General features: G+C 37.0%; 1 protein-coding gene across 5 annotated transcripts in view; it reads right to left on the reverse strand.

The window, feature by feature from the left end:
* LOC121864550 overlaps positions 1 to 26,097 on the reverse strand; it is a 63,864-nt gene extending 37,767 nt beyond the window's left edge. For 2 of the 5 annotated variants that reach the window (XR_006088615.1, XM_042363623.1), the window contains exons 1-2: positions 25,940 to 26,097; positions 16,212 to 16,770 (exon numbers count right to left, since the gene is read on the reverse strand). The gene's annotated coding sequence lies outside the window, so the exon portion shown is untranslated. The other 3 variants (XM_042363629.1, XM_042363640.1, XM_042363635.1) reach the window with 3 other exon arrangements.
* Positions 26,098 to 26,711: the final 614 nt, after the last annotated feature.

Here is a 26,711-nt window from a genome sequence, read left to right on the forward strand (position 1 = left end):
AGAGTTTATACCCAATACCGTCTTTACTAGTCTATTGTGTGAGAGAAGGGTAAAATTATTGTTATATTTAGTAGATTTACAGATCCCCATCACATAAGTTAGGATTCTACAGCCTGAGGATTCAACCCCATAGGACTTCTTACTTGTATACAATGCCTTAATCCCATCTTGCTTAAAAAATAGGGTTTTTTTTTCAATAGGCAAGAATAACGCTCGTAACTAAAAAGAAAAAGAATACGACGCAGAGACTTTTTACATCTGTGACGTGAACTGTGATGCTCTTTTGTTTCTGTATTTGGGAGGAAGACTTTTTTATGGTTGAAGGAGTTGGATCACATGTCCAACTGGAATTTCTACCAATATTTTTTTTATTACTGTAACGTAGAGGGCCACCTATAAACTGAGTCAAGTGAGAAGATGTTTTAAATTTCAAGTATTTATTACTGCATTTAACAAGTCAAAATGACTTATGGAAGCACATCATAAGTTCAGTGAAAATGAGAAATAGTTGCCTATATATCTTTAAACTTCCGGCGGCAGGTCTTCTTTTTCACCACAAAATATAACAATAAATTATCCTTGGGAAGTCTTACCACACCGGCATACAACAACTAAGGTTATATATAGAAGACAAGATCCCACAATACATCTTGCGTTTCGGAAAATTGAGAAAAAATATCCAGAAAATATTATACCACGTGTGTGTGTGTTTCAGTAACAATGGAAAAAGAGATTGGTTAGTTGTGAGGGTCGCTGGTGTAGTGTGTGTCGCCGCATGAATCACTGTTGACCAATGACCAGAAGCAAATAGTTCAACTCGTCAGGTTCTCCTACACCCAGCCACACACACTAAGCCTCAGTGTTTACTTTTATAAAATGATCAATTCAATCGGTCGTCCCAGCTCAGAAATAACCTAAACTTTTCAGGGTGGGTGGGTGTGGGATTGTGGGTGTGTGTATGTGGGCGGGTGGGTGGGGGGTTCAGGTTGAGGTTGGTGTGGGGGGGGGAGCGTGCGGGTGGGTGGCCGGGTGTGGGTGTGTGTTGGGGGTATGTGATTGTGCCTCTTTGTGTGTGTTTGAGAGAAAAAAGGTGAAATTTACCATGGGTTGGATCTCCCTCCTGAATAATACCAAAAGTTTTAATGAACGGTGTAAGGCCGAGAACATTTTGTGCCTTTAAACTTTATTGTGGTAGAGGATTGTCACTGATACTTAACCACATTTTAAGATATCTTCTTCCTTGTTAACCATCACCTTAGAGGGAAAAATTACACAATTGTTAATTCTTCCTAGATTATGTTAATGTGTGTGTGTTCATGAGTGTGTGTTTGTCTATGTGGGTATACGTATGTGTGTGTGTATGTACAGTATATACGTATATAGGTTTTACAGCTATTCTCGTCCAGGGTTCGAACCTACGTCATAGTCCAGGGACATTTGATGAAAGATTACAACGAGCCTGAATAGTCGGGCCACACAGCAGAATTAAACCGCAATCGTGCAGAGGAAAACAGTTCGTCGTGTTCCGTGGTCCTCCCCCATTCATTGTGTGCTCGTATTTGTTCTGACGACTGGTGGCGGAATGGTAGCGCTCTGAAATGGTCACATCATTGATCCAGGTTCGTTTTTTTTTCTACAGGAATGACTTAAACATTAATATATGGTGAGAATTATTGCGTGTGTTAGATGGGCGTGATCAGAGGTTAGTAACACTTAACCTAGGTGGCTCACATTGCCCTCGACACTTACGTTGTAAAATAACTAAACAGATCTGCCAACAAGATCATTTAGAAGTTAGTTTGTGTATGCGTATGTGTGTTTGTATGTATGTCAGTTTCCTGTCCGAACTGACATTTCCATTCCAGGATTTTTAAGCATATGAGAGAAATAGTGCAGGTTCTGACTGCAGTCATCGCTGAATACATGTGTGTATGATATTCAGACTGATCACTGTGGGGAAGGTCTGTATAGAGTACATATCATATTACTCCACACTCAAGGGATCAACACGACTGACGAACATGTTGACAACCCCCGATCATTATTGTAAGATAAGAAGTGGTGTTGCCGGTGAGCACTTTACCTCCGCCCTCACCGACACTAATGTATTATGGTCCACGTGCGGTACCTCGGCAGCTCCACTTAATATTATTCCAGTGGTTATTAAGCGGGTAATAAATGGCGTCCTCAGGGGGATGGGTCCAGATGAAAATGATAATAAGGGAGACGATGATTTAAGGGAGAGTTTTTTTTTTTTTAGATAATTAACCCAGAGTTAAGTGGACCATAACGAAATATAAGACTCCACAGGGATGATTTTAATGGTGAAAACTGGATGTTGTCCTATGTTGAGTGGCCAGAGTATTCAAGTCTTAGTAACAGTGAAAGGATGACGGTAAAGGTTAAGCGGAACCCTTCAGAGTTTAATATTTATTCCATCGTTTGACTAATTAGTATGTCCTCTTGAAAAAAAAAATCAACAGTAGTAAATTGCGGACTCTCGTTTCTGTGACTTGGACATAACCCTTGAAATACATCTTTTAATAGTATCCTAAGTAAAGAGACACCAGCAAAGGAGCAGCATAGGTGTAGTCGAAATTTGTTGGCAATGACCGAAGCAATAGTAGATCCATAATACTGTAAGTGCATGATTTGAGAGACTGGATTACTCGTAGTCAAAAAATATATTTTACAGTTGCTCTCCCTCACACACTCTCATGCCGAGGAGAGGCGAGGATAGAGTGAGGTTACTGACCCGGGGTACTTCAGTGATCCCAACTCTATTAAGTATCGTGATGATCCGACTTCATTTTACAGATTTCTGATGTAATTTGTGGGAACGTGCTGAGTCTCATGATCCCAGAATTACAACACATCCCCTTACTCTGGGGTGGATGGTGGGCGGGGTTAGAAAAATATTGTTTTTTTATAAAGTATAGTTTGTATTGTAAGTATAATTAATTGTATCCATTCACATTTTAATAGTCGGTATACATAAAATACTCGCGGTGAAAGGAGGCGGGGTGTGTGTGTGTGTGTGTGTGTGTGTGTGTGTGTGTGTGTGTGTGTGTGTGTGTGTGTGTGTGTGTGTGTGTGTGTCTCATCTGCTGGTAATATTTTCCCTTGCGGCTCATATGTGTAGGAAGATGCACGGAAGAAATATTTCTCCCGGTAGGTTGGCTGTTGACACGTATGCTTTTACATGTCTAGTTTTTACTCATAAACCTCCACTTGAAATGTTTTTGGTTTCATAATGCAATCTTTTCCAAGTAATAAATTTTGACTTTGTGCTGTTCAGTCAAGGTCAAAAGTTCGCTCCCGCCCAAAATGAAGCAGCATTGACCCCAAATGAGATAAAACAGTCAGGGTAAGTCAGTTCGGATACTCATTCCCGTGACTCAGTTTCACCACCACGGGGATCGAACGTTTGTCCCCGACTGTACAAGGACTGTTCTGATCCATCCATTCAGGTGGTGTAGGTAAAGTCAACACAGGGACACGCCCAACATGGCTCCCTGAGTATACGCCAATACCCTGAAGCCAAAACCTTGCTATAGGTATGAATATCATTCTCGATATTTTTTCATGATTTTTTTTATGCCAACCTTTCGCGTGGAACATTTTAGAACTTGAAATATCAGGAAAGTTTTTCATTGCCTTGAAAACTGGTCTATAATTAATTTGCACAAAAATATTACAAAAAAAGAGACAGATTCTGCGATATCAACATAACCCCGTCGTGTTACAATATGTATAGACATTTTAGAAGAGAAGTTTACCATTGCTTGCTCGCACACAGTTACCACAAGGGAAACATATTCACCACTTTCACGACAAAAATCCTGTCTTTAGCCGCAGGATCGTGAGGGATTGGTCAGAGAACCGACCACTCAGCCACGACAGGTCACCTACCTCCCTTGACCTAAATCCCGTCGAGGATGTCAGGATTACGATTCTTGGAACACGAGAACTGAGATCAATTTAATTCATCATCAAAGGCAACGTGAAGGGATGTGGGGGAATATTTAGTCCGAGTCCTGAGTCCTGAGTCCTGACCTTACAGAGCTCCAAGTAGATTCCACGTCCAGAGAAGCTGACTATCACAGTAGGATCCACGGTAAAGCTGTTGATCTTATAATACAAAATAACAATATCGTAGTTCATGAAATTTTAGGAGAATAACACTAGTTGAATAATGAATTACGTCATACCCCCAGAGTGTATTTCAATATAAAATATCATGACGTCATTAGTCAGTACAGGATGTCACTATAAGATGGAATTGGCTGTTAATGTTCATGATGTACTGTGCAATCGATCATCATCTTCCTGACTTCATGTTTACTAAGTCAGGGATTGTATTTGTCTGTCGAGTGTTCCTATTAGTTGTAGGTAGTTGGCAGCTACCAAACAGGGAGGTACTACCGCCTGGGAAGATATTGGAAGCATAATGTGTTGCCTAATGGTAGACCCTGCTGCCATATGGCATCACGAAAATTGTGACCAAGTCTCAGGCTTCTGATCTTACTTTCTGTCTCATTTACACACAATTGCAGGTCTCACTTGTTTCTCTTACTTGACGACGCAGCATACATATAGCATTTCTCACTATTGATTTGTTTTTCATTTTTGTATCTCTTTATCGTTCTTTATTATTATTATTATTATTATTATTATTATTATTATTATTATTATTATTATTATTATTATTATTATTTTATTTTACTTTTTATTATAAATTTTATTTACGATGAATAATTATTACATTTTCGCCCCCCAGGCCCCGATGTGGGTCACTGACCTGTGCCCGGGTGGCCTAATCCCCGTAAAAAAAATATTAATAAAAAATAAAAAAATAAAAAAGTGGATCAAGATTATGCTCCCAACTGTGTGAAAATGTAAAGCCTTAATTCAGCAGAAACATGAATTTGAGTGACTGTCGAGGGTAATGAATCATTGTCGTGTGATAAAAGGGTCATAGACAACATAAGATTGCCATTAAAGGATTATATGCAAGTGCTACAAGACATTTAGTTCCGTGAAACAGTTTTGGATCAGAAAAGTTACATCTGAAGAAAAACAATAGAATGAGTAAAGAAAAACTATAGAATGAGTGAAGAAAAACAATAGAATGAGTGAAGAAAAACAATAGAATGAGTGAAGAAAAACAATAGAATGAGTGAAGAAAAACAATAGAATGAGTGAAGAAAAACAATAGAATGAGTGAAGAAAAACAATAGAATGAGTGAAGAAAAAACAATAGAATGAGTGAAGAAAAACAATAGAATGAGTGAAGAAAAACAATAGAATGAGTAAAGAAAAACAATAGAATGAGTGAAGAAAAAACAATAGAATGAGTGAAGAAAAAACAATAGAATGAGTGAAGAATAACAATAGAATGAGTGAAGAAAAACAATAGCATGAACCTCGTAGCCGATACAAATTTTGAGTGAAATGAACTTGATAATGATTTTAACATGTATATAGAATGATGTAAAAATTTATCTGCGATAAATTAAGTGTACCCTGTAGATGTTGAAGCTGTGTTGCTGCTGGCGAGTGTTTCAGCCTGGCCACTGTAGACACACTTTCACTCACCTCCGTGATGAATAGTAAACTGACCCAATTACACACGCAGGAATGTTGAAACAAAACGGTTACACCGCCACGCAGTTTGGGATAATCTGTCCTCAATGAAATTCCACGGTATTAATTAGCCGAGCGTATTTAAACTGATCTTTAAACTGGTGTTAATTCAAGTCCTCCATAAGGTATTCTGTAGGATGTTAGGTTAGGGTTGGACCTGCTCTAATACCGGGGAGCAAACGTTCCCTTGTCTCATCAGACCTTGTGATTCGTATTTTTCTCGTCGACAACACAGTCTGACAGAAGCCATTTGCCTTCTTTAGCAAGAATTACATAACCTCCGTGGCGAGGGTAACACACTCCCTGTTTCATCTGCATGGAAATTTGTCTCAGGTTTGTGCATTCTAATTCAAAGCTTCCTGCGTGGTAATCATACTATGTGCACATGGTACAGCTGCCTGCAACATATCCCGGTTGGTTGAATTATTAATTCGTTCGCCTTTCTCTGTGAGCAAACTTGTTTTTAATCTAATGTAAAAAAGACTTTAGTCAGGCAGTTTATCAAGTGTTTGTCACATAAATATTTGGTGTAAGAGAGGACTATCTTTTGAGATTGATTCTTGTAAACTAAGTTACTTCGTGATTCTGTATAAGTCCCTTGACTTCTGGGATAACGTGAAATCTACCAAGACACCGACACATCTGCCAGTTGTATTGTTTAGGAATAATGTTTTTCTTGCTGGTGTTATTCTATATTATTGAAGGACCATCATCTGTGTATAGTGTATAGTATCTTAGCCAAACTCAGTCCTTAGAGTCCACAGGTGAGTTGTTTAGTCTCTTAGGTTGTAATGTCCTTGGCAACATCCACCCCCTCCCTCAATAAAAAAATTGCTCTTCTTAGAAACGTTTTCGTTATTATTTGTGATTTAAGAGATTTTCTCTAACATACTGTACATAACATGGTCAATGCTGTACGTGTGATCAAAAGCCAGTCTTATTTACTTGTTTCACGGCGAACAGTTAATCGAGTTACGGTGTCCCAGTACTAATTTATGGATAGCGTCGATGAAACATGAAACATGAGGTGGGAGGAAAAATTAAATATCAACACACACACACACACACACTTGTGAGTACTGCATAGTTGGTAGTGCTTACATGAACCTCGTGTGGGTGGCGGCGATGGAATATTGGTTGATATAAAATTTAATTATTGTGAATATCTTTTCAACCCAATTTTGTATACGTAGTTTTTTGAGTGATTGTATGACTGTACAATAGACACCGGGGGTGGTTATGGACACAATCTAAAGGGTTTTTATGTATTCACCCTTCCCCGACGAGGATAATCAGGAGACGTGCTCACTCGAAACCGTGAACACGTCCATTGTGAACCGATCCGATTCCAATTAGCATATCTTTGTTATAAACATTCCTTGCTCGTGTTCGCCGTCTTCTGCAGTATTAGATTACGGTAAACGTCTTGATGCTAAGGAATTTCTTATAACGTGAGGTCAGTCTCCGGATTTTGTTCTTAACGCTTAATATTTTATCTAACTCTAAGCTGAAGTTTATAATGTCTATTTAAGTAACATGAATGACACACTGAAGCTCTTATTAAATATGTGATGATACTAGTTCCATGTCGTTATTTATAATGAGAAACAGTTTTATGTCAAAATTCCAGTCTGTGACGGATAAACACATACATAATACACATTCAAGAATTTTCCCTTTTCTGGTGCAGGGTGTCAGTCCAATTACTGATCCCTTGAGCCTTAACATTGAAGACCTAGTTGACTCAAGGGCTGCTCCAACACCAATAGCTAATGCACCCGGTGATGTACTCTTGTTGGTGTGAGCAGGAGATACTCTAGTCCTCTAGCCATGGCCCTTCATCCAGAATGAGCCACGGGGTCAAACACACATACAGACACTCACTCATGTGCACACCCAAACTCACAAGTGTTTTGTTTTCGAGGCACTCTTAAGAGCCATCAATAGTAACAATGAAATAAAATTGTTTGTGAAGTAGAGAAAGTTGAGCTTAGAAATTTTTACACTTGGTTGAAAATTACATCTGGGCCATAAGTTGGTGGAATAACTGGAATTACTTCTAGATATTATAAAAGTAACAATATATATATCAGGCTCATCTTGAAGTCAAATTACTTTTTAAACTAATTATCCCGAAAAATTATAAAGTATATCAAAACAGAAATATTGAACCATAAACCTTAATGATTTGTGATTAAAAACAGACTATCCCATCTACACTACACTGTATATAAAAGAGGAGAAACACCTGTGGCAGCGCGTAGCATCATAAGCAGTAAACAAGGTCAGGGTGGAGGCTCTCAGGTCGTGCGTGTCTCATTAACAAGACGTCCTGGCGTAGAGTGTGTGTTTCTTTGTCTTATTTACCTTGGCTTAATTAGGAAAGGAAATTTATTGTACCTCTGACGGTGTAAGGCGAGAGGAGTGTGAGCCCTGGATGTTGAGTTTTGATTTATTAACACATCTGTATGGCTCATGTGCTCAGTTTTCATTGTTATGTAGCGATGATTTTATTATTTTTAACTGGTTTGTATATAGATAAATGTATGTTGGGATGTGTTGGGTTAGCTTATGTTAAGGTAATAGCTAAGTTCATGAACTGGGCAGATGAACTTGTTTCATTTTAGGACTTAAAAGAACGATTATCCTCAACACAAAAAACATATACACCTGAACTATGTCTGGCTTCTGTAGCATTAGTGACGTCATGGGCTTCTGCAACATCAGTGACGTCATGAAACATTAGGATACTACCAGTCGTTATCACAGGAGCAAGATTTAACATGGGACAGAATATTCACCTTTAAACATTGACTTTCCAATATGCATCATTCATTACATATCTAAAATAAAACAATAATTTGAGTCTCTCTTTGATATAATAAATACAACGAAAAATTCTTTACCTTTCGTGTTTTTTTAAGCTAATGATGGAACGAGAAACTTTTGCTATAAAATAAAGCCCTTTAACTCCGTGGCTTCAGTATTAAAGATTCAAATTAGAAAAAATCCATCTAACTACTGAAAAAACTTTATATTGGAAAGAATCTCGTTTAATACTGAAGTACTGGAGAGAGATTAAGATTTAGTACGTAGGGGAACAACCAGGTAAGGAAAAAATAGTTTACGGGGGAATTTTTAATATTTGGGGGGGAAATCTTACGTTCTTTATATATTAGAGCGACTTAACATCATTCATCAATTATTATTTTCTATCTGTCTCAACCCGTGCGTGATAAGATGCAACGAACAAAAGACAGAAAGAGAAAATAAGACACATGAAGATATTCTGAGGTCAAATAAGGTCAACCACCCCCTTCTGAGGTCAGCTAAGGTCACCCCCGCCCCCCACCATTTTCTCCTACTCTGCGGGAAAGCTCCATTTTAAACTGCAATTTTTGACCCTCGTTGAAATGGCACCACCACTACTCTCTGCCTCGGGAGGTCACTTCCAGGAGAACAAGAAATAATGGCTTAAGTGTGTCCTGTAGTCCTGTGAGAGGAGTGCTTATGGGGGAGGGAAGGCTGGTGTGGGGAGTGGAAGGCTGGTGTGGGGAGTGGAAGGCTGGTGTGGGGAGTGGAGGGATGCTGTGGGAGACAGGAGAGAGATAGTGTGGGGGGAGAGGGAGAGGGAGGGGAAAACGATGGTGAAGTGGGAAGAGAGATGGAGAGAGAGGGGAGGGGGAGATGGTGTGAAGGAGGGAGCTGAGAAGACTGTAACAGGAACATAGTACAATGCAGTACTGGGACCGGGAAGGTCAGATAGGCCACCTAACACCAACTCTCACAGCGGTGGTAGTTCCCGACATAAACTTTTACCCACACCACTGTAATGATTCTCCAATTCTCCACCTGCAGGTCGGATGGCACACGGTGTTACAAAGGCTGCACCTGTTGGCTGACTATTTAAAAAAACAAAATTCGTAATATCTGGTTTTTCGAGTCAGCTCCTGTTTGTTTTAAGATTATGTTGCTGAATGAAACCTTTTAGTTCCTAGTGTAGTATCTCTTATGTCCAAGCTAGAAGGGTAATTTTTTTCTTTTTCTTTACAAGTTAGTCATAATTTTTAGTATATATGATGATAATGCTTGTTGTTGTATTCGTAGTGTCCGCTCTGGCCGTCAGTGTTGAAGTGGCGTTGGTATGAATCCCAAACCGGGAATAGTGTTTTTGTATTTGTATTCTACTTTTGTTGTTATGGATTTCCGAGATGTGTGTGTTGCCTGTTGTGAGTGTTGCCTGATGTGTGTTGCCAGATGTGTGTGTTGCCAGATATGTGTGTGTTGCCAGATATGAGTGTTGCCAGATGTGTGTTGCCAGATGTGTGTGTTGCCAGATATGAGTGTTGCCAGATGTGTGTTGCCAGATATGAGTGTTGTCAGATGTGTGTTGCCAGATTTGAGTGTTGCCAGATATGTGTTGCCAGATATGAGTGTTGCCAGATGTATGTTGCCAGATATGAGTGTTTTCAGATGTGTGTTGCCAGATTTGAGTGTTGCCAGATGTGTGTGTGTGTTGATCCGTCAAGGTGCAGGATAAAGAAGGCCTATACCTCAGAACACTAGCTGTAAAAGTTGTGGTAAAGTAACAAGAGGAAGAAGCTGTAAGATGAGTGCTGTGACGTTAATTAGATTTATAATTGGGTTTTATCAAGAAAGGGAAGAATGCTTGAGAATGAGGAGGACTGAAACACGGAAACAAAATATTAATTAAAACTAACATGACTCGTCCTTCAAGCGGAGGATTCTGTGTGTGTGTGTGTGTGTGTGTGTGTGTGTGTGTGTGTGTGTGTGTGTTCGCTCACTCGTCTGTCTGTCTTAATACCTGTCGTAGAGAGGTGGTGGTGGTGAGGGGTGAACTTGATAGGAACCCATTTTAGCTCCACACTTTCAACACTCTCTCTCTCCCCTCAACATTAAAGTAAGTATTTTATTAGCAAACCTTCCTTAAGCCACCAGCCACGTCTCATTATAGCCGATTAACCTGATTTTTATATAGGATGTACACACACGCGCGCGATTACACGCCTACACACACACACACACACACACACACACACGCACACGCACACGCACACACACACACACACAGGTGGACTATGGATAAACCCAACAGAAAAATTTACCGACGCATCAGTGGCTAAAACCATTTACATCAAAAGTTCACATCGCCGTGGTTAGTATTGACACACTCCATTAACGGCTTCCCCACATTTTACAGGGCACGAAAAAAAAACCCAAATCCGATTTCAATTGTCTTCAAGAAAATCTCCTGATGAGTATACTGGTCGGTTCTGCTGCGAGTAAAATAGAATTGGAATCTGCCATCTGAACCCTCCAATATCAAGGCTCAGGACGTGGGCTCCCAAGCACAAAGCCGTCACCAGTCCTACGTATAATCCCATGATGGAGTTTTTATTCCCAGACTTCCCCTGGGACTATTGAAGCCATATCTCATTCAAGATATCACTACCATATTGGGTGTTGTCGGCTGAAATACCAGGGATCCAGTTTCAGAAGCTTTTACATACGTTTTTGCTCAAATTTTCCCCATTTTTTTTATTCACAATATTTTTCCAGTAGCCACGATGATGGGCACAAGGAGCGAGGAGAGACCTGCTTCATGACGTCTCTCTTACTCTTGTTTGGTGATGAGGACTAAGAAGATTAGGTTATAAGTTTGTCATTTATATACTCGTATATCTTGATGATCTACATGATTTTCTATGGCGAGTCAGAAGATAAAAATAAATATGTCGAAGTTCTACAGGTGTAATAGAAACCCGAACACATTTGCGTGAAAGGAATCGATATCACAAGGCACAGGAACTTAGTGTGGACTTACGGCTTTGATCCTGACCTTTTCTAAACTCCTTCATGACCTGACCTTTTACCTAGTCAGTTTATCATCACTAAGCTTTAACTGACCTCTTAACCTCTTGTTGCTTGACCTCATAACCTCCTGTTCTTTGCTTAACCTGTAGTACGGTAACCTCTTCCAACCTTTACATTTCCTGCCTATATGTTGAGCCCTTTGAGCTAATGACCTCTGCCATACCCCCTCGCTCCTCCTACTCAGTATAGTCACTTCACTTTCTCTGCAAAACTCTTTTTACACTCGGGAGTTTCCACTTTTGACTGAGATCGTGACTTAAGCTATTCAAAATGTTAGCCTCTCTCTCTCTCTCTCTCTCTCTCTCTCTCTCTCTCTCTCTCTCTCTCTCTCTCTCTCTCTCAACGACAGCCTTACCTAAACCTCAAAGCCAATAAATTTATTCTGATAATTAATTTCTGTTCTGTCTTCCGTCAGAAACTCATATATGAAGTCACTGCAGATGGTTGGTTACATTTTTATAGCGTAAGAAATAATCTCAAATTAATACTCATGGTAAGTTATTAGAATTTGCATAGAGTCTCAGAAGGAAGAGTAATGAGATTAGCTTCATAGATTAACCAGGGCAGTGTTGTGGACCCGTGTTCTGTGTATTGGTGTTTACTTAATGAATTAATGAGAGAGTTAGTGGGTTATGTCTGCTGCCTGGTGCTTTGAGAGGAGTCGAGGATCTTCAGTTAATTGTGGTGTAATGTGTAATGTAAATATGTGGTATCTTTAAGGTTCCTGAATTGTTTACTTTAGGATATGTTGTTTTATTGTTAAGTTAAATTACCTGTAATTTAGAGACTACTGGTATTACAGGTATATTGATATGTGTTCGCCAAAGGCCACATAAATTTTGTCTTGAGAGCACATAATGTTAAGCCTGAATGATACGTTATGTTACTAGACCAGTTTATAAGCTTGGCCAAAGTTAAGTCTCTCTCTCTCTCTCTCTCTCTCTCTCTCTCTCTCTCTCTCTCTCTCTCTCTCTCTCTCTCTCTCTCTCTCCCCTACAAAAGTGTCCTTGCAGATGAAAAAACAAACAAACAAACAATAGAACAATCCCCTGAGACTGATTGGTTCCCCAGTAATGTGAAATAATCAAGAAATATTAAGTTTCCTCAGATTGTTTTTATTTTTTCCCCCCAGGGACGAAGGGCTGCCAGTGTGAGCTATGAAGTAATTTAGTACTTGGGAACACTTTATCTTGGCGTTTCACTTTGGATCTCCATTGGTTTAAGTTGGGATATAATTGTTTTCGTTTCCTTTTTAGTCGTTTAATTTCCAGTTTTGTTTTATTTTCCGGTCATTTTTATTTTGTTTAATCTTTTACCACTAGTTATCTCAGGTGCCATGTGACCTTGCGACGTTAAGGTAATATTCATAACATTCATTCACTAGTACAGTATACTACAAGTACTCTCAATATGCTCGTAAATGTGTGGGTGAAGGTGTCCAGGCAGATACATATTTAACACTATATGAAAAATGCACTAAATTGAAAGTTTTAATATATATGGAAATGTTATTGCAAAACGAATTTGACTTTTTTATGCAAGTTTAATGCACATAAGTAAAATCCCTTTAAATGTGTCAATACTGTGACCGTCGTGATTAACTAAACATAACAATTTGTTTTTTACTATTTGAAAATAAAATAAAATTGTAAACGATTGATACACGTATTTTGGTCGTTAGCTTACCTGTTTAATTTATACTTTAAAGTTAAAATATAATAGGTGAAAATTGTGTAGTTAAGATTCTCTAATCATTGAGTTCCAAAAGAGTGACATTTCGTAAAGCAAGAGAAAAAACTGTTTAATAAATACATTGAAGCAGACTTGAGAGCGACCCCGTAAAGTTATATCCTCCTTTCGCCCAGAGAGCTTAGTTTGTGGGATGCTTAAGTCCTTGAGGTGTGGAGAAGCATATATATTTCTGGTTTCTCCGTGACTTTAACCTCTGGCAGATCACGTCCACAAAACTCCCATGGAAAACCCCCCCATCTTGGTGTGTTTGGAAGTTTGCAACGCGAAGTTAAAATGGATCGATTGACCTTACTCTGTCACCCTGACCTTTGACCTCGGACTCCACCCGAACTTATCAGTGAGCTTCCTGGATCACCATCAGAAATATATCCCATAAATTGGATCATGTTACCCAGCAGTTAATAAGATTTCAAATATAACTAATTTTCCCTACAGATAAAAAAGCTGATGAGTGATAATTAACACGATTCGTTTAAAAGACGTTTATTGAATTGTTTTACCATCTTGTAATTTTCAATGAGAGGAAGTTAAGCTGTCACTTTGTTGGCACAGGCTTGAAAAACTGTAAGAGCAAAGTTGGGTAATTGATTTAACTTTTAGTTCCCGAGTTACAACAGAGACTCTTTTTGATTGCGTTCTCTGTGGCTTGACTCTTAACTGCCCGTTCTCTGTGACTGACTCAAACGCCCGTTTTCTGTTACTAACTCAACTCCCCTTTTTCTGTGACGAACTCGACTGCCTGTTCTCTGTGTCTGACTTGAGTGCCCGTTTTCTGTAACTGACTCTCAATCATTCGTTCTCTGGGACTGACGCTCAACCGCTCGTTCTCTGTGACTGACTCTTAACCTCCCGTTTTCTGTGAATGACTCGATCGCTTGTTTTCTGTGAATGACTCGACCACCCGTTTTCTGTGACACTCGACTGCCAACAATCTAAAACAACTGGCTGCTTGATATAACCTCCACACCCTTATTTGGAATTCTTAAGACAACAGCATGAAGTTGAACATTATCAAACTTTGACACTGAAGTCTTTCAATAGTTTTCATCATTTTCATCTCTTTAAGTCTTAAGGTAACGTCTTTGTATAACAATAACTTTATTACTTTACCCTAAATATAACCTAAATATAAGTGACTTCTAGGGCTGACTGTCAGAAATCAATTTTGTGTTTAAAGGAGATAGCTTGAAGTTCTTGATAGCGAGAGTGTTGATGGCTGGAGAGAGAAACTTACAACTTCTCGCCAGGAATGAGGAAGAATTAATGAGGGTTGTTAAGTACTCTCTTCCATAGCAATGTGAAAGTCAATAATAGTGCATGAGTACAAGTAAGTAAGCTGACAACTTGACATGTTTTTCTGCTTTACATATTCCTCGTGTATCCCTGATATTAAAAGTGAAAACAGATAGACACAGACAGAGAGACAGACAGACATGTTTAGATCAATATGTCTCCTTGTATGCGTAGTGAGTACATAACAAACTGAATGACAAGTCTAAAACACGTAGTAATTGGTAGTTTAGATTAATACAAATGGATAAAATTATAATCAACCTAACCTAACATAACTTTAATCAGAAGCACAAATATCCTCACTTGTGTTTAGCAGGTAAAGTGAGATGCCTATTTCGTACCCAACTTAAGAATAAATAGTAACAATAATGGGTTAATATATACTAGTAGGGAGATAATTAATATTGTCTCACCTTGTGCTGTTTACCCTTAGGGGTGTTTCCTCTTTTAACTGAGACCTTGACTTAAGCTATTCAATAAGTAAGCCTTTCAATGCTTATACTCTCTCTCTCTCTCTCTCTCTCTCTCTCTCTCTCTCTGTTAATTAAACAAAGCAAAATACTAAGCACTAGTTAAGTGTATTAACATTAAAATTTACATGCAATACCTTATCCAGTTCTCACAGTTAACACAAGAACAGTTCCTACGTACGGTACACGGACCAAAAACAACGCCGCTGTAACAAGGAAATTTGTATTCGATCCAAACCCATGTGTGTGTGTTTGTTGTATTTGTTCCTTGTATGGTGAGGGTGTTGTGTTCTCTGTCACTGTCCATGTGTGTCAGTTTTTGTGTGGTGAATGATTAATGGTTCAATGTGTGGTTGTCATGTAGCCCTGGGTGTGATGATAGGTGGGGAGGGCTGGTTGGGGAAATATATCCGGCTCTAGGCTGTATGTATGTTACGGTAACCACTTCTGAATTAATACGGGAAGAATGTAGTGTGTGTGTGTGTGACCTTACAGAACTAATGATGGAAGATGTTACGATTGTTTTGATAATGAATAACAATAATTAGAAGCCACGTTAATTGTATACACGTTTGATTAATGAAATCTGTTCGTCTTGCTGTCTATTATAACTGACAAATTTGTGTTTATAAAGGTCAGTATTGTGTATATGCAACTTGGAAAATTATACTAATATTTTTTTGGCAAGCCTCCTCGATCGCCTTGCAGAAATCAATATACTGTATAACATTTTACCAGATATCGTTTCCAGGTTCATCGCTCTCTCTGATGTGACCTAAATTCTCGAAGATTTTTCTCACAATATTTACAAATCGTAGAGGATAAAAAAATATTTCGAGTATGATATAAAGATTCTGATACCCATTTTTTTTATATTATATTACTTAATCTATATACAGTAATAGGGTTCCAGTTCCATATAATTGGGTTTACAACTGATTTCATCGAGTGATGTCGTTACCTGGAACGAATTTGAAGTTCCAGAAGATTTTTCGGTAATATTTTTCAGCAGATAGAATATATTTCACTGATGAATTTAACGTAAATTCTAAATCTAACAGATCTGCTTTCGATGTTTTTAGGTCAAATGGTAATTGATATAATTAGGCTTGATAATTTAAGTATTTTGATGACCATATATTTGAAGCTACTGACCTTAAATTGATGAGTTGATGCTGATGACATGACGTGATGGTGGAGAACAATATAGGGGAGGTGGAGAGAGCGACACAATCACTCCTCCACACCAAACACCGCTCACTTGTCCTGTGTCTACATAGTAACCTCAATGATTACTGTGGTGTTGTATGTCATAGGTTAACCCGTTTAGTTATTTATCATTGGAATAACCCTTGTGTCTCATCGTACTCTTAATACCACGGACTCGACATTGTGAGATTGAAGACATCAGAGAGACACCCAAGACCTCACTAGGATGTAAGTGTGAGAGGGGGTTTCTAATCTCATGACTTTTATCACATCCACTTTTACACACGTTTGAGTTTGTTAGGTTCGACGTCACTTAGTCGCTAAAGGTGGGGTGGTGCAATTACCTCGCCACACCTGCACTTTAATGCCACCTGCTGCTCCACCTGTTGCTAATTGATATATGGCTTTGCGTATTTGCTCTGTTTATGTCTGTCCTCGCACTTGTATGTTCACTCTTTATATACGATTTAATAAAAGGTTTATATTTTTTTTTTCGTTTCAAACGCTAGAAAACAAATCGAATACAGTAATAAAGATGATTTAAAGCGGTGTTCGTGTTATCTTATATTTACAAACACTTGATGGTACTCTAGGCTTATCACGCGAAGATTACCAGTCTGTCACCTCACATGTTTTCACGTGAAGATCATGAGTGACTCTCTCTTCACTCTCCTCATTAATCACATGACCTCTTTTGGCTGGACCACTTCACATGTTATTACGTGATCTGAACGACTTGATCAACTAACAGTGTGACAAACATCTACACAGTGCAGTACGTCACGGTTCCACAAGTTAGTAAAAGAACTAATACCTGATGTAAACATATATTCTCTGACCATGAGACAAAGATATTTATTAAAACCCACTTAAAAAAGAGAGAAATTCACGACTAGCTGAAAAACAAAATGTTGGAATTAATTAAACTTTAGAATGTAAATTATTGCGTTTAATGAGAATCTTTATTATAAAAAAGCAAAGAAGTCATGTGAAAGTAAAGGTATTTTTTGCATGTAAAGTGAGTCAAATGTGTATTTTTTTTGTGTGTGTATATATGCGTTTATATATAAAGTACATATTTGTATTCATGTTCATATCTGCCTCTAGTTGTTTGCGTGTGGAAGCGTCTACCTGGATGTGTCTGCATGTGTTTGTCCGTCTGTCTGTGTGTTTGAGTGTACGTGTGTTCCTGTATTCGTCTGGGTGAGAATACGTCATGTTTAAATTCTCTCTCTCTCTCTCTCTCTCTCTCTCTCTCTCTCTCTCTCTCTCTCTCTCTCTCTCTCTCTCTCTCTCTCTCTCTCTGTGCATTTCCCAATTTGTTTTTTAGTTATTGACCTTCCAAATGATGAGAACATGTCGTCCCTTTCAATTAGGCTAATGATGTTTATATTTATATAAATATTCCGTAAAATTGAGAAAAAATCATAACGAAAGGTTGCCGTAAATGTCTTTATTTTATAGTTATGTGGTAATGGTAAGGTCATCAGGAGAGAGAGAGAGAGAGAGAGAGAGAGAGAGAGAGATTTTGTTAACAATGAGACGTAAATATTTTGATCCATAAAATATTCTCAAAACTTCCCAAATATATAAGGGTAATTTTTCTTTCCCAACTGTTAAGAAATTATTTACAATGTTAAAAGTGATATTTTCTACAACTCACATAGGGACGTGAAGAGATTGATAATAATGCCATTAAGATATAAATGGTGTTGAAAACTGCAACATTATCAGTGTCACTTTGAAATTCATTATACCTCCTGCGTAAGGTAATTATTTTGGGTAATATTACTCCAGAACGATACAGTTCACGGTGCCGTCAACAGACTAAAAAGAGAGAAAAATATCAGTCTGACGTGTTATCAGGCCGCATTTTTTTTTCACGAGATGATTGCCTGAGAAATATTTTTACACCGCACGGCACTGGCACACGCGCCAAGTTTCACAAATATATTTCAAAGTGTGTTGCAACCTTTTAGGCCAACAACTTTAATAGAATATTAAACTAAACCTGAATGAAAGTCTCAGAGGAGCTATTGTCTGTATAATTCACATATTGAACAGTAGTATCATCACCTGTGACTAATCTTCATGTATTAGAAATTTTAGTGTTAGGTGAACAATAGACAAAGTTTAATATTTTTATGTAAATTATATTGGAATCTTCAACGTGTTATTATAAATGTTCTTTAGGTTATTACAAATAGTTTGCGTCTCATAACAGTAACAACTACAAGTACTGCCACAGACGGCTCTTAAGTCTGTGACCTTTACATTAATTCAGTTGTAATATAGATTTTATCAGTGTATTCCATGTTACTCTCTCGTACATGTGTTGTTTTATTTATATCAGTAAAGATTTTTTTTAGATATGTTGGTGAGATGCATAGTTACGTACCTAACTACTTGTCCATCTACCGTCCTATTTGCACATCTATCTATACCTGGTCAGTTATCTATCAGTCTGTCTACTTATCTATCTGCCCAGCTACTGCCTACTTTTCTACACACACACACACACACGCAAACAAGAGTTCGGATAAATTAATTGTTTCGAGTCGTTGATGTAAAAACTATTTCTGCACTTATACAACTTGTCTTTAAAGTTAGTCATCAATAATTAAGTATTAAGGAAAATATATCTCTGGTTCGTCGTGTCTGGAATATTCAAAAGATAAATATAAATTATTTTAAATAAACTGTTTATATCACAAAAATAGTATTAACATATACATCATTTCCTGCCTGTTGATTGTTTTGAATTAATTTTAATTGAATACATAAATAAATGAACACTGTACCAATCATAAAAACAACAATTTATTATATGATATATATTTTTAGTGTTGGGTAAAGCAAGTGTAGAAACTCCCGAAATTTTCAGAGTTTTGTATTTTAGTTAGAGTACAGACGGTATGTAGGTGTACTGTAGCTGTGACGATGTTGTGTTATATGTTCTGAAGCAGTGATATTTGTTATTATGTATTTTGTATCTGTAAAGAAGCTGTATGTCAGTGTTATATTACAGTAGAGGCAAAAATTTTAATTCATCTCGGCTGAAACAAACCTTCTATACAAACAGTTTTAGCTGAGTAACACTGAGGCATCGTAGTTGTGGTGAAGCTGTGTTTTATTTATTTATTTATAGTGCGTTTAACCCTTTGATAACGATTTATTTCCCAGGTACAATGTCATCGTACTCACGGATATAGTAAATTATATTCAAAGGATTATAACACAGGTTTAATAGTGTTCTCTAAAATAATGTATTCATGCAATTAATGATTTATTATTATTTAACAAGATATTATATCCAAACGTATATAATGATTATCTTATGCATTTGTTTGGTATTGTGTTCATGAGATACGTACTTGAGTGAATTTAATTGTATTTAACGAATATTTGATGGGAAGTGTCGTAGTGCTCATAACAAATAGCGCATTTTCTTATATACTGTTCATAGTTATAGCAATAGTAGAAAATATAACTTCTCCCATATAAATTTTTTCATATATCAAGTATTTCTTAGCATATTTCTATCGAATACATTTAAGAAAATAGTTTAATTAAATGAAGAAAAAAATATTGCTAAAGCGGAGTTGAAAATAAAACAAATTCTTGGTGTATTTGTGTTTTAGCAAGGGGGGGGGGGCGACGAGGAGGAGGAGGTGGGACGGGTAGACGAGGGGTATGGGGGGGGGTGAGGAAGAGAGAGGAGAGGCTTAAACAGATAGCATTGTCTTGGTGGATAATCTGTTATAATTCTCTATGTGTGTTATTTCTTTTCATTATTTTTCTATTGTCATATCAGTGAACACATCATTGCATTCTAATTGGAGGATTCAGTGACAGAATAGTTAATTATTTTGAGTTTAACTACATATTATTTTGATTCCTTCTTGATAGTATTATGGGAAGATAATTAATCACCTATGTTATTTATATTTAATTATGTATCGCGTTATTACGTGAAAATTATTAAAAGGATGAGCGGCAGCCTTAAAAATGCATCAATAAGCTTGGTTAATTACTGCCTCGAAAACAAAGTAATGGTAGCGGTGTGAGATTAACTATGTTTCTTTAATGGTAGATGAGCTGTTGGGATCTTAACGCGGGAGTGATTTCAATTCCGTTTGATGTCTCGTCCAAATTACCTTTCAGTCAACCGCGTCGAGGGTATGTCTGAAGAGAAATCCTGTTTACTCCACAACCTGGCCTTCATGTTAATTTCCTGCTGTGTTTTTCTTCTTTACAAATGTTAATAGTTACTTTTTTCATTCATCTAATCTAATTTTAATTGTACCCAAAACCATAGAAAGTATTATTAATATGTAACACACCTCACACACACATACACACACACACACACACACACACACACACACACACACACACACAGGAGAACGTTACATTTTTAATCAACACATAAATATACATGAGTAAATCTATTTTGTCATATTGTACAGTCCAAAAATCATGAGTTTGCATAAAATATTAAGAGCAATTAAGGTATTAAATTTGAGTTACTGGATAAACGAAACTAAGAAACACGTTATGCGAAAAGTAACCTCAGTGAAGGAGGGTAAAGAAACTCTGGCATAATTACAGTATAAATGTAATTGACCTATAAAGTACAAGAACAGAAAGATATTGCAACAAACACGAAATTCAGAATGGCGTGCAATGAAAGTTAACGTCAGTGAAGAAAGTTATGATACAAAGTTATATCCAATACTGAATAACCTTAAAGTTGTATGAAATTCAAAGTTGTATTGTTCGCATTTGTTTAATGTCAGTCTATCTGATTTTCGTCTGTCTTTATTTTCTTATCTTGATATTAGTTAGTGATTATAGATATATATGACGATAAAAGAAAAATACAGTATAAAATATCTTCTTTCTTTCCGTATTATAAAATCATATAACAAAAACATATAATTGTATTTAATTTAGACGTGTGTGTGTGGGGGGGGGGGGTCGAGTGGAAACAGTACTCGACTCCTGTCTTGGAGGGTCTCTGGCTCGTGGTCGGGGCAACACCTCTTCACTTAGCTGTGATTGGGTGCCAGACAGTTTTTGTATACTAAATAAAGTCTTTGTCGATGACGTCTGTATCCACACTATCAGGTTACGGGCGGCTTAATAAAATCGTCTGAAGTTAGCAGGAATAAAATACCTTACTGCGACACTATTCCTTTAACGTTAATGATATAAGAATATTACATTTTTGACTGTGTATGTGTATGTGTGTTTTATCGTAAAGATGTTCGCTCTCTTTTCTCTATACTTCATGGAGAAAAATTTCGCTCAAGTGATGTATTCAATTTAATATCACAAAGTGTGTAGTAGTTACATTTAAAAAATAAAGTAATAACAAATATATTCTAAAACACTATTTGTTATACTGTATATGATAAAAATGTATTCTGACAAAATTCCACAAACGATCGTTCATCAGCAATTTGCATAATGGTTTGGACAATATTCTTTATGACTACGACAACAAAATTTTTGTATTATTTTTCGGGGAACATGAGAGCCAGACCTGGATGATCCGCCCCCGTGTAATAGTGTTAATATAAATAATTCTGGTCGCTTTGTTCAGCAGATAATGTCTAGATACTTTAAGACCTGAATGCCTCACGGGTCACCCAAGCGTACAAGAACCTCTCTCTCTCTTTGGATATACTCAGGTTTAGTATGAAGAGAATCTATCCACACACACACACACACACACACACACACACACACACACACACACACACACTTTGTAATTCATAGGTTAAAATATAAATCACACCGAGATAAAGACACTCCTAGATGACACGCCTCCTCGGGGAAGGTCCTACAAAGCCCTCATAACAAATTTGAAAAGTTTTACCCAGGAATGTAATTTTGGTTAATATTTTATGTATACGGAAATTTTTAAGATTTCTTTAGGTTGAATAAATGGTATGTGGACTTTTTTCATTCATGTATATCTATGAATAATCTTAGCATTAAAGATTATTATTTTTTATTTTAGGAAACGTTTCTTGCTTTGCGAATCAAATTTTCAGCATTGTAGAGAAGTGTCAAGTGTATATTTTGCATATAATTACGAGGGAATAATAACTATAGTGTTATGTATTATTATGTATGAAATCATAAAGTTTCTCTAAAGCAACTCCTTATGTGGGAAGGGAAGCAATTATTATGTATTTTTCAGCCGTATGTTAATTTACACAAACCAGCTGATCCTCTCCAAACGGGATATGTTGGAAAATTACACACCAGTCGACTCAGATCACGTAACTGATCTTAAAAAAACAACCACGAACACGCCTTTGATCTAAATCCAACTGTCGACTAAAATCTTGACCTCCCTCGTGTCTCTGTGCAGTGGCTCGCAGAACACCTTTGGACAAACAGTTCTCGATCTAAGAATAGATCTATAAATTAAATACCTCGTTATTAATTTTTTTAGATGATATAAACAATGAAAATAAACATGAAAGAATATAAAAAATTCCCCTAAATTATGTAAAGTCTCGTGTTGTTTTGAGCTTTTTTAAGATATTAATTATTCACGTATTCACCAATGTATCAGAAAACCAGTCTTCCAGGGTAGATTAATATACAGGATTAAAAAATATATCTCCTTTGAATTATCTTGAAACAATCATAAAATACTTCTTGTATCTCTCAACCTCTTGCTGTATAGATGTGTCCACACAAAACCACTTATAATTAGACTTCAATACGTCTATAAAATATTCACCACTCTTGTTATAATAAAATATTAGAATTTGTACTCGTGGTTAATTATATACCCCGAGTTATTATATATTCCTGAAGCTTAATAAAAAACATATTAAAGTCACATACGTCCATCAATACGAGACTGAGATTGAACCTTGATAACTTGAGGGTTTTCGTACATATAAAGTGAGTTGAGTCTGTGATACAATCTTTACTACTTCAGTCTATAACTAACAGAGAAATAAATTTACCATTAACCAAAACCTATTCATTTCCTCGTTCACTATCACGACTTAACAATTATTCAATATATTTTTCAAAGAGTTAAGGCAATAAATAATTAATTAAATTGTGGTATTCTGTATCGATCACAAACAAACAAACAAATAAACCCAACAAGTGAAAACTAATAGCACTCGGATATACTAAAAGACAACATTAAACTAGCTGTAAAATCCTGTTGTTATATTTTGAAACAACTAATTGATGTAAACTCATTAGAATTATCCAACACGTTTTATGGATAATATTTTGACTGAGTGAGAGAACCCCAAACAGATTACGTTTTCATTGTCGATTTTAGCACCAGATGTTATTATTATTATTATTATTATTATTATTATTATTATTATTATTATTATTATTATTATTATTATTGAATCGTGAGCATTAAATTCAGTAGCTTCCATTACATTTATCCTATGTAATTAATCATCTGTATACTGAATAATATATCACCATTTTTTTTTACATGGTCAACTAGTTTATGACGTCAAAACATAAACTATGGTCATTATTACATTCGTACCTCATACAAAGTTTATATTTATTATGCTACTCAAGGCTGGATTTATTTTGTACCGGGAACTTTGGGTAAAAAATATATATATGAGAGTATTTTATGGACTTCAGTTCTATTGAGGAATAATTTCGTTTTAATTCCTACCCTAGATTTTCTTTCATTTCATTGTCCTCTGATGTTTGTCTTTGCTGCCACACACACACACACACACACACACACACACACACACACACACACACACACACACACACCTCTGTTCGTTCCTTGTGTTACTAATATTACTCGCCTCCTTTGAATAATTATTGTTTGTGTAATTCTACTTCTATGTCTCGTTGCCTTATGACATTTCCCTTTCAGCTCTTTCGCCATACCATTTATGACTCTGCATCTCCCAGATCATTTCTCATTATTATTTGTGTAGTGTGTGTGTGTGTGTGTGTGTGTGTGTGTGTGTGTGTGTGTGTGTGTGTGGAAGTGAAATTTTCCTCCTTCAGTTATGTGAGCCTCAGAGTTCATTTCGGAGATGAGTTTATCAGCGAAGAGGAATGGCTGGATGGCTGAGACATTACGTGTTATGTGGTATGATGTATCGAGCTCTTTGCTCCCCCTCCCCCCTTACAGGCAGACCGACAGGCACTTGATCATGGATCCTTTATCGCTGACATGTCACTTTTTTTATTCCTAGTATGAACACCATTCCTTACCTCAGTTACATGAACATAAAACATTAAACTTCCTCGGATAGATTCTCATTTTCTGGTGTACTGTACAAGACAATAGATCAACTCCCCATATATAAAGTGGTGGTTTATCTAACATCCAAAAACAAACACATAAACTAAATACTAATTACAGAGCTGATTTTTTTTTATTTCCATTAATGACAACGTAAACATTTCCCAAGTCCGTATGTTTTTTTTTTTTTTTTAGTCATGTATAATTCTTTGAGCGTGACAAACCCAGCTAGAATGTGTCAGGTCCAGCCATGATTGCAAAGAGAATGGAGCGTTGTGCATAAACTGCCCTTCGTTGTTTTTTATTTTATGTTCCAATTTTCCATAAAAGAGAATTTTTTATGAGTTAATTGTGCTGATTAATTTGACAGACGGAAAGAGACACAAGAACAGAAAAAAATGTCAGTGTGTGTGTGTGTGTGTGTGTGTGTGTGTGTGTGTGTGTGTGTGTGAGAGAGGAGAGAGCGAGAGAGACTATAACGTATATTGAACCACACAGTGAAGGCCTTGTGAATGAATCCTCTCCACACACACTTCTACGCAACAAGTTTATCGTTAACTCCTATACTATATCACTTTCTCATTATGCCACTTTCTCTCTCACTATGCCACTTTCTCTCTCACTGTGTCACTTTCTATCTTACTATAATATTACCGTCATAGTTAATAATACCGAGGGCGTTATTTAAACCTATTACATAAAAAACAGACTTAAAATATCTCAAGTACTCTCAGTCACTGTACAAAATAGTGTTACCCAGCAGATCAGGATGTGTTTTTATAAAGTCATACATACATACATACATACATGCACACACACTGTACGTAGATTTAAAAAGTGGTATAAAATAATCCATTTTTTTTGTTCATAAGCTGTTAAGTAATTCTGAGTTACTTATACTATATACCAGTTATCTATGTCTGCATTACCCAGTGTCTCAGCTGTTGGATGTTGGATACGAGATGGATTATTTTTTTTTCAGGTGGATAATCTCATCTTCGTATGTGTTGTGTTGCATCATACATTCATTTGATGTTTAGTACGTAAGGCGTAATTGGTATAATGTGAATTATTATCATGGGCGGATGGCTCACTGTGTAGTTTAGTTACCAAGTACCAGTAATTTTGTGTTTCTAAGTTCTTGTTGGTAGCACGAGTGAAGTCAGCCTGTACACACAATATTCTTAATGTCAGTAATTGCGTGAATGTTAAAAACCAATAATTATTTGTATTGATAAATGTATATAGTTCTGAACAGACTGTGTATATTGTTTTGTTTATTCTCGTTGTTGTTGGTTTGTATATAACTCCTTCGTGACAGAGTAACTTCTTTTACCTAGTTATCTTTGTTATCAAATATTCAACTGCGTGATTACACAACCTCGCCTCATACTTAAGATTAGTATCATGTTCTTTTAACGTTTATTTAGATCGTTTTCGGCACACTTGTATTTAGTGAGTGAGCGACGGAGAGGCGAGCGAGCGGATCACAGTGCCCATCAAAGAGCGTCCCCTGCCCCTCACCACCACCACCTCCACAAGCCCAACCACACGCACTGACTCACCCTCGGCCCTTTCACCACCACCAGCAGCTTGGCCTTCCCACACCGGCGCGCGCATCCTTTCTCTGCTCTATTCCACCAAAGGCGTTGTGAGAGAAGTTGTAGGGGTGTGTAGTAAAGGCTGGGGGAAGTAACCATTGTATATCTGACGGTAAAGAGAAATATGATAGAATTTAAGATAAACTAAAGAACTGGCGAGAGCAAGCGACTGAAAGACTAGTTTTACGAAAATTGGCAGATGTTTGGTACGCTATTCGGGTGACTCCTGAGAGAACGATACTAAGGAATTGTGTTTGATACTTTATTGTTAAACCAAGAAGCGATTCAACCAAGCGGATTAAGTTTATTGATTACGGGAACGTCATACACTGTTTATTATTCAATAATATGGAGTTGGAATGTACAAGTGCCTTCGGATATTCACATTTAATAGAAATTTTTCGCTGTGAATTTCTGTGTTCGAAATATTTCCAGAATATAAGGTTTTTCAAGAGGAAAGTTGAAATCTCAGAGCAGGGAAACATGTTGGCTAAAGTAGGAAGTTTCTTGCTCACTCTGACCTTTTACAGTATCTTTTACTGTGGTCGAAAATGTGACTGACCT

This window comes from Homarus americanus, unplaced genomic scaffold, assembly GCF_018991925.1.
Source record: "Homarus americanus isolate GMGI-L3 unplaced genomic scaffold, GMGI_Hamer_2.0 scaffold59578, whole genome shotgun sequence".
Taxonomy (NCBI): Eukaryota; Metazoa; Arthropoda; class Malacostraca; order Decapoda; family Nephropidae; genus Homarus; species Homarus americanus.